Raw genomic sequence first — 9774 nt, 5'->3', positions numbered from 1 at the left:
GTGCCCTCTTCACTGACGTTACACTCACTCTGTTGACTAGGTCAGTGACAGCAGGTACCGTTAGCAAGCTAGCTAATAGCTAAAAACTAGATTGAGTTGGCTTTACAGAACTGAATAGCATCTGTCCTGTTACAGACTCTCTCTCTCTCTCTCTCAATTTCAATTCAATTTCAATTGCTTTATTGGCAGGACAACAAGAGTCATATTGTCAAAGCAACACATATAACACTATAATAAACAGAAACATGGAAACCACATATGCAACATGCAACAAGTATGACCCACAACACTCATAACATTTAAAAAATACAAACAAATATATTCACATTATAAAAAAAACATTTAAAACATTAATTATGATGTGAAGAACATAAAAATGATAAATTTATTCTTGTATAAACAAATATGTATAGTATAGGTTAAAAAGTTACCAATTTTTTTTAAAATAAATAAAATAACAATTGTAAACAACTAACTTGTTAGGTATATATATATATATATATATATATATGTATGATGCACATACTGTCCTCTTTATGTCTCTTATCCTGTGGCATGCGGCTACATATCTGGCTGCCTGTGGGGCTGTAGGCCCTTCTAATGATCATTTTTCATTGTCACTAATATTTTGAAAGTTGGGGAAAACAATGTTTGTATTTTTGAAGAATTCCTGTCTTGACTGTAATATGTACAATATAAGAGAAAATGAATGCTCTCTCACACACACAAAAACAGACACACAGAAGCCTACACTGCTGATAGGCTGGACAAAGCAAACTAACAGCAAGATGCACCTCATAATACAAAAAAGCATGACACTAAAACACAATTGACGCTCATATAACCACTAGGGTTAGCATGCCATCCCGGGAATCCCAAGATTCCCAAAAGAAAACATTTTTTAACGTGTGCAATGATATAAAAATCGTAATAAATCACTTATCATTCCTTTTTGTTTAGTACATTAACTTGCTGGCGTAATCCCCGAGTGGCCATGATGCCGAAGTCCTAAGATTTTTCAACTCATACTTTCAGTGCTTCTGCAACCAAACTATGTGTTGAAAACACAAACTCTGTGTTCAGGCTTTATTAGTAGACGATTTGGGACAACTATACCGAATACGGAGTTTCTAAGCATCACCATTGTCCCGCTGGTCGTCCATTTATCAAGCACCCCCTCCCTGCAGTCACATCTGCAACCACACCCCCCACCCACAACACACTGGACAATAGCGTCTACTGGGCATTCATAAAAATATTCTTTCACCACTAAAAATGTGTATTCCGTCATAGCAACAAGAAAAACCCAACAATAGCCCTAAGATATGCCAATACAGCAGTGAAAACGCTGCTCACTGAATAACGAAATAAATAAGACAATTAAAAAAAAAATTATACCATGTCATTCAACTGTCAATATCTGGGACTAAATATGGAATAAATATACAAGTTTACCATTGGTTTTTATGCCTAGAGATGTCCCTTTCAAGACTGAGTGGTCATATATTGTCTTAGACAATCCGTTTGTGAAATATACGCTCATTTGTGAAGCCTGGGTACCTTCCAAAATAGCTGTCTGCAATACCACACGTTGTTTATGGTGCTTGTACAATCTGGCTTGATCGACAATTAATCTATCCAATAGGTGACAGAATAAGCTTTCTAACTATGTCCAATTTTACGTTTGGAATTTTACTTTACTCTTGCTCTTATCATCTCCTCCTTAAGAATTCACTCTGTGGTAGCAGTAAAAGACACCTGGCAAAACTTTATCAATGAATTTCCTAAGTTATTTCCTTGGAAAATATGATTATTCTTGAGAACTCTGGAGCATGTCTAAGTCATATGTTTGCTGATAGACCTAGCTGATATACTGTTTTCTGGACTGTCAGAAGAGGAGAACAGCAGCATTGATTTTCTGTCCCTGACTCTAACTACTGAACACAGATAAGATTTCATTGTCCATATGTATGTGTTACTGCTCAAAATATTTTGGTTATATATTTTTTGAAATATACATAGTCTTTTAATAGGTTAGTGGTATTTTATAATGAGGATATTTCACACTTTAACACAAGCGTTTTGTTAGCTAAGTAGGGTTTCTGTTTCAAGTACTGGATGTGACCTGTCCTGGAGCATAGCCAAAAGGTGGTGTATGGTTAAATATTGTTGTAATGGCGTCTCATCCCCATACAAGAAAACACTGCATATTGTAGAGTACACAAAAGCATACGAGAGTTAATGATTACACCTTTAGGTACTGTATCACATTGTGTGACAATGTTTTTGCATTGTTTTCAATCTGATATCAATGTTTTATCTTAAACCTTCATAAAGGGCACATTTACAGCATATGCTTTATAATGGGCAAAAAGCATTTTATTCATTTTTGGGGAGATTTTGGATATGTTTATGGACCCCTACATATTTTAGACCACTATACTAATGGAAAGCTTGTAATTCCCACTTGAAAATTATGCAGAAGTGAGTTTCTCGAGATGTTCAAAAAAACAAATGCCCCACGAGTCGCTTGTACCCATAGGTCGTGTCTGTTAACCCTTTTGCGCAGATGCCAAATCTGCCCAATTCTTTCCCATTTAGGAGGTACCTTATTTAAAGCTTCTTAACTCCAGTTGGGAGCATCACAGAGACTTGAATGCCTTAAATGAAGCAGGACATTTGTACCATTTACAATACTAACTTATTAATTTATATTCATAATTTAAGAAGAAATAAAGTGCCACAAATTGTCAAGGCAAAAAAGCAAAAATGAATTTGCTCTTTTTTAGTTTTCAATGAAATACTGAGAGATCTCATATATAAAACAGGTTATACTATACATGTCCTGGATCAAAAACTCCTTTACCACAAGTGCATAAAATCTGGGTGGATATGCAGAAATACTAAAGATCTATGAAGCAAAAAATAAGCAGTGCGACTCAGTTTTTAAACTGTCTAAGTTTTTTACCTTTCCTCCTTGACATTATCCCTAAATGTCACAAAGGAAGTATCTGGGTTACTGACTATTTTACTAGCTAGCTAAGTTAGCTAAATGACCACGTTGTCATAAAAAATTTCCCGACCGTGAATACTGCCTGACTTGTTTACATTTTGGACAGATGTGGCTAATGAGTAAATCTATCGCTGTTTCCGTCACAGCACTTTCGACACAAGCAATATCGGAAGCGCTATCCTAAAATTTCTTCTTATTGTGAAGAGTGCCTAACCCGCAACCGTAGTAATGTGTTAACACGACGGCACAATTATATCGAGAAATACCATCTTTTGGGAAAAAACACTATATTCTATAAATGCATTGCACTAGTTGCCCCCATTTCCAGTGTGAACTGTGAACTTTAGGTTACTATCGTAACCCTGGTTCTCTGAAACATCGAGTGAAGAGATCCACCTATGGGGAATGACATCCGGTCATGACTCCTCAGAAGCATCCAACTGCACCAAGTCTGGCTCTGACAGACAGTAGCGCGTCCAATGCTACAGGAGGCACTGCCAACCTGTAAGAGCATATAGGATGCTGCAGCGCTACTACTCATCAGTGAACATATTCGCTTATCATGCACGGCAAGCAGAGCAGTCTTGGTGGATCTCTCCACTCAATGTTTCAGAGAACCGGGGTTACGATAGTAACCTAAAGTTCTCTTTCATCACCTCATTTCGAGATCCACCTATGGGGAGATATGGACAACTCCCAGATTGCTCTATGCTCACAGCTGAGAAACTGTCAGGCCAGCAAGGGCAGCCTCCCCCCTTGAGAGGAGGGTGTGTCTGGCACAACCCATGTAAGGAAGTACTAATCACAAAGCAGGTGAGGGGAGATGAGTGAGCTTCACACAGAGCTCACCCCCTGCATAGGCTACCCGGAGTCCTGGTGATGTCCAGGCAGTAGAACCTAGCAAAGGTATGTGGAGAAGCCCAGCCTGCAGCTGAACAAATCTTCTGCAAGGAGACCCCACGGATGATGCATGATGCAGCTATGCCCCTCGTAGAATGAGCCCTCAGGCCCGAGGGGGGTGTTATCCCCTTTGAGTCATAGGCCATAGCAATAGCTTCCACAAGCCAATGACACAGCTGCTGCTTAGAGATGGCTTTTCCTTTGCAGGGCGGGCCCCAGGCGACAAAGAGCTGGTCGCTCTTTCTGAAAGCCTTAGTCCTTGTCACATACGTGTGGAGAACACGCACAGGACATAGCATATGCAGCCTTTGATCCTCTTGAGAGGAGTAAGGCAGTTGGTGAAAAGCAGCAAGCTCCAACATAAAGGCTGGATTAGGCTTAAGAGAAACCCTATCCATATTAGGGGAGAACATTGCACACGAGGGATGCACTGAGAGCGCATGGAGGTCACTGACTCACTTAGCTGAAGTTAGAGCGAGCAGCAATGCTGTCTTGAGAGACAGCAATTTTGGTAAATGGTAAATTTATATAGTGCTTTTATCCAAAGCGCTTTACAATTAATGCCTCTCATTCATCCATTCACACACACACTCACACACCAACGGTGAAAGGCTGCCATGCAAGGTATCAGTCAGCTCGTTGGGAGCAGTTAGGGGTTAGGTGTCTTGCTCAGGGACACTTCGACACATCCAGGATGGGGGATCGAATCGGCAACCCTCCGACTGCCAGACAACTGCTCTTACCTCCTGAGCTATGTCGCCCCCTACTCTAACTCTATCTCATTTATAGGCTCGAATGGCCATGGAGACAGAGCGTCCAGCGCCAGTGATAAATCCCAAGAAGGGATGTGCTTTTAGAGGCAGAGAACGGCAAGCCCCCTTCATAAACCTGCGAATGAGGGGATGTTGCCCCACTGCAAAGTCTTTGAAACCAACATGACAAGTAGTGATATCTGCCAGAAAGACCTTAATGGTTTAAAAAGATTTCCATTTATCCATAAGGCTCTGTAAAAAGCAGAGCACGTCAGTAACAGAGCACTGGTAAGGCACTGACTAACAAGAGGCACACCATCCTTCAAATACCTGCCACTTATTTTCATAAAGTGACTTGGTAGAGGGCACTCTGGCGCATTGTATGGTAGCAGCCACACGAGAGGGGACCCCCAACGCAATAAGGTTATACCTCTCACGGGCCAAGCCCAAAGAGCTATTCGCTCCGGGTGGGAGCGGTGTATTTCCTTGTTTTCCTGAGACAGTAGTTCTGTGCATAGCGGGAGTGCGCATGGCTGTGCATAAAGGAGAAGGATAATCTCTGCCAGCCACCGCGATTTCTGCCACCTGGGTGCTATCAGGATCAGTGTCAAGCTCTGTTCTCTCACTCTGGCTAGAGTTGGAGAAATGAGAGCGAGGAGAGGAAACGCATAAAGGAGCACATCGGGCCATTGGTGGGCCAGTGCGTCCACGCCAAGAGGCGCGTTCTCGTCCCGTAGCAAGAAAAACATAGGACAGTGGGCATTTCCGTGTGACGCGAAGAGATCTACGGCCGCACAGCCAAATCTCTGCCACAGCATTTCCACAATCTGGGGATGCAACTGCTATTCCCCGTAAAGTGGGTTTCCCCTTGACAACAGATCCGCGCCCGTGTTCAGAATGCCGCGCGTATCGACAGAAAGTGACAGCTGCTCCAGACCAGCAGTCTGTGGGCTAGGCAGTGGAGCTGGAGGGAGCGCATGCCACCTTGCTGATGTGACGACTGTCTCTAATATTGTTTTTATTTTTATTGTAGTTACAGGAGTCGGCCAGTGTGTGGGGTGAACCCCTTTCTAACTGAGAGCACCTGGGGGTAAACCCTATAATAAGGAAGCCCCCAGTGCTTTCTGGCCCGCTTTTCTCTCTTTCCTTCTCACTCAATTCCAGGTAATCCTGCACCAGGTCGGGCGGTTGGACGGCCCACGGGTTTTTCCTTCACCCTCTTTTCTTCACAGGTTTTGCGTTGTACATTCACATTCCATTTTTGCACACGCGCATCCATACACATTTAATATAAATACCCTACATTTCACTCATACATGTATCATTGTATTCTTCTTAATAAATAATTCCTTTGTTTAAAAGTATACCTTGTTGTGTTGTCTCCCTTTTTGTCACGACTATAGCTTAAGTCGTAACACTGATTGACATATGCAACCGCAGTCGTGTTGTCGCAGCGGATTAGCACATGATGTCCCCTTAGACGGGGGAGAAAATATCTGAGAGCTATCCAAATGCTTAGTAGTTCCAGATAATTGATGTGAGCTGAGCGTAGCTGGATCGGCCACGTCCCATTCACAATACATCCCTCCTGATGCCTACGTGGAAAAAGGCATCTTTCAGATCGATTGATGTGAACCAATCGTTCTGATGTATTGAGCGTAGAAGAGTGCTGTATGTTACCATTTTGAAGCTGTATTGCCTCAAATGTTTGTTCAGTACCCTGAGATCCAAGATTGGACGTAGGGAGCCGTCCTTCTTTGGAACCAGAAAGTAGCGAGAATAAAAGCCGTGCTGGGCTTGATCTCGCGGAACCACATGGATCGCCCCTTTGTGTAAGAGAGAAGAGATTTCCTCCTCTAAAACATGGGCCGTACTCTCTTTGGTGCGAGAGTAAATGACTCCGTTGAAACGTGGTGGTTACACTCTGAACTGGAGTCTGTAGCCTTTGGCTATTGTGCTCAGGACCCATTCTGGGGCTGACACAGCCTGCCAAGCTACGATGTGGCTCGTGAGTGCCCCTGCCGGTGTGGAGGATCGCAGGGGAAATTTGGCCCAGTGAGGCCAAATCGAATAATGGTGTTGCCACTCCACCTAGTGGCGAAACCAGGGGAGCCCTCGTGTGATTTAAAGAGAATCTTTTGACACTGTTTTTTATTTTTTGGCCTTTCAGGGCGGAAGCCTTCATTAGAAATGGCCTGGTGTTGTTCTGTACACTGAATGTGGGTAACACTACCTGTGTGGCTAGAACAGAATCTCCCTCTTGGGGCATTGAGAGGAGGGACTGAGGCTGGGCGACAAGGGAACTGGTACCCTGATCACAGTGAACGTAGGGGTGGGAACCCCTGGGGGGAGAGGGGCCGTCTCTCTGAACTTCTTCCCTCTTCTTGGAGAGGGGAGACGAACATGTGTCCACGGGATGGTCGCCCCAGAATGAGGACTTAGCCTGACCAGCGGGGAAGCCGGTCAGGCAGGCTGCTTCCGCTTGGGGTCAGCGAGGGTGGGTGATGGTTTCTTAACTGCGGCCGCCATGCCCAACTGGGCCAGGGCAAAGCCAAGCCCCAGGGAACAACCCTAGGCCAGCAGGGCATGGCGGTTCACAGCCAGAGTCTGTGGGGGCCGTGTGGGAGGCGGCAGCAACCAACAACCAACAACAAAAGCATTGTCTGGCTAATTAGCCAGATAATGCCTTCAGAGTTACATCTGGTCAGCTAGTAGAAACGAACAACTTGCAACTAATACATTAGGAAGATTTTTTTGTTTGTTGTTACTCACTATAGCTAGACATTAGACAGCCTAGCTAGGTAGCTTATTAACATTTTTCAGAGCTAGGTTACTGCAAAAATGATTTTTATTCAGACTGGACAGTGATAGTAGCTAACGGCGATAACTACGTTGCAGAGCCACCGACAATTTCAGGGACTTTTCTCCACGCTGCGTTCCTCTTATCAATGTCTCTGTAGGAGATTTTATTAAGTTGGGAAACCCGATACGGAAATTACGAGTTAGGTCCTCCATTGTGGAACGATAGAATGTGGAACTAAAATTAGAAAAAAATAGGGACAATTTACTTGACGGATCATTAGATCAAATCAGATTGGTTACCGCGACGCGGCGAGGGGGTCAAAGTTGAATTTTTGCCATCTCCCCCGCGGCCTCGCCGCCTCTCGCCGCGCCGCCGGCAATCCCAACATGCCTTGCGGGGTCTGGCCGCCACCTCTCATTCAAAATGAATGGAGGTGCCGCCGCCGCGCGGCGGGGCCGCGTATAGTGTGGCTTCACCGTAAGCGAATAAAGGCAGCGTGGGCAGCTGGCTTTAAGCACTAACAGGCTAGTGTGGTTGGCTAGCAGTCCTGTTCGGCGTTAGCGCGAGCAGGGAGGTGTATAGAAGGCGTGGGCTGCCTGTTACAGAAGGGAGCTAGTGAGTGAGGGCGGCAAGCTAGCGAGCTTTATCGCACTGACCGAACTCTCGAACCTTTCACGTCCGGCGGAGGCCGATCCGAGGATATGTCCTCCTGAGGACAGTTAAGTGATAAGGTTCTTGTGAGATGCAAGTTTGGATGATCGCAAGAAGCAAATGTCAACTGATGAGTAGTAGCGCTGCAGCATCCTATATGCTCTTACAGGAGGGCGGTGCCTTCTGTAGCATTGGACGCGCTACTGTCTGTCAGAGCCAGACTTGGTGCAATTGGATGCTTCTGAGGAGTCATGACCGGATGTCATTCCCCATAGGTGGATCTCGAAACGAGATGATGAAAGAGAACATGATTTCTCGACGATGAACAGGGTAAGAGCATCACTTTGAAAAGGACAACAAATAACTACGCATTTTCTTTATATTAGTGCAGTTTGTGATATTTTTTTTTGCTTTACCCTCAGGTGAAAACAGACCTCCGAAACCAGCTTCAAGGAGAACACCTGGCCACCTGCTTTAGGATCTCCATCTCCCGTCCCGAGGCCTTCCCATATGATAGGGCATTGGAATATTTTTTCAGAAAGCCCCGCAAAATAAGATGCTCAAACAAAGGGTGCAAACTTTGCAACAAGTAGGCTGTGGAGCACTCACTGTATATATTTTTTCAGTAATTTGACACAAAGTGTTGGCAATAGAGCACTGTATATATTTTGTTATTTATTTGACACAACGTGAAGCAATGGAGCTGTATATATTGTTCAGTTATTTATTTGTCACAAAGTACTTGGCAATTAAAATATTTGCAGTAGAGCACCTTATATATGGTATTATTGATTCATTAATTTAAGAAAGCATGGGTGTGCCTCCTTCCGCGCGCACATGCACCCCCAACCCCCCCAAGTCAGCTACCACCACAAATATAATCTAATTCTGTGGGAAACACTGCACACACACATGTTCATCATGCCCAACGACACAACAACAGCAACCATCGGAGTCAACAACACATGGAAAGATCTCAGTAAGACTGACTAAACATCCCAGCCAGTAGCTGCAGTTTAGCTTAATCTTGTTGGGAAACAGACAGTTTTGTGTATTCTGCGTTTGGGAAGTTTCCGCTGGGCCCCGGGGGGGGGAAGGGGGCGAGCCCCCCTGTTGTATTTCAATTCCAATGTGAATGGAACCTGTTTGAATAGGATGGTTTGAATTTGAATGGTCCAATCGGAAGGAAGCACAGCCTCTTATCACCAATCAGAGGCAGCGCTCCAGTTCTGACATTATGCAAAATGTAACCACTCTAAACTGTATAAATCTAATGACCCACCAGTACTATTTTGAACTTTCTCGCTGAGTTGTTCCCGTAGCCGGCTGCGTAATAAATCTTCCTGTTTTTACTACAAACTTTTGATCTGTTTCTTCCTGGGATAACGGTCATTAGGGATCCAAGCAGCGAAGCTGGTGGAACCCTTTTATATCTGTTAGGATTATTATTCTTATTATTATTATTATTTTTCTCCGCTAAAAGTGTCTGAGGCTCAGCAACCATAAGCCCTGGAGCAACCAAATTTGGCAGGTGGGTTCCTATGGGCGCCCACTACTCAGGCACTAAAAACCATGTACGTCGGCCAGATGGTGGCGCTATAACAAAGGGTTTTGCATGAAAGGCCATAACTCCCACACCATAAGTTAGATCAACA

The 9774-nt window shown here is 44.2% G+C and overlaps 1 protein-coding gene and 1 long non-coding RNA gene across 6 annotated transcripts in view; one reads left to right on the top strand and one right to left on the bottom strand.

The window, feature by feature from the left end:
* LOC135251996 (uncharacterized) overlaps positions 1-8895 on the top strand; it is a 30242-nt gene extending 21347 nt beyond the window's left edge. The window contains exons 2-3 of the long non-coding RNA XR_010329240.1: positions 8395-8449; positions 8542-8895. This is a non-coding gene — a long non-coding RNA (uncharacterized LOC135251996). The remainder of the gene's footprint in view (positions 1-8394; positions 8450-8541) is intronic.
* ubr3 (ubiquitin protein ligase E3 component n-recognin 3) overlaps positions 1-9774 on the bottom strand; it is a 412017-nt gene that overhangs the window by 137639 nt on the left and 264604 nt on the right. The gene's annotated exons all lie outside the window — the stretch shown is intronic.

Source organism: Anguilla rostrata, chromosome 3 (genome assembly GCF_018555375.3).
Source record: "Anguilla rostrata isolate EN2019 chromosome 3, ASM1855537v3, whole genome shotgun sequence".
NCBI classification, from domain to species: domain Eukaryota; kingdom Metazoa; phylum Chordata; class Actinopteri; order Anguilliformes; family Anguillidae; genus Anguilla; species Anguilla rostrata.
This window is presented reverse-complemented; position numbering and strand designations above follow the sequence as displayed.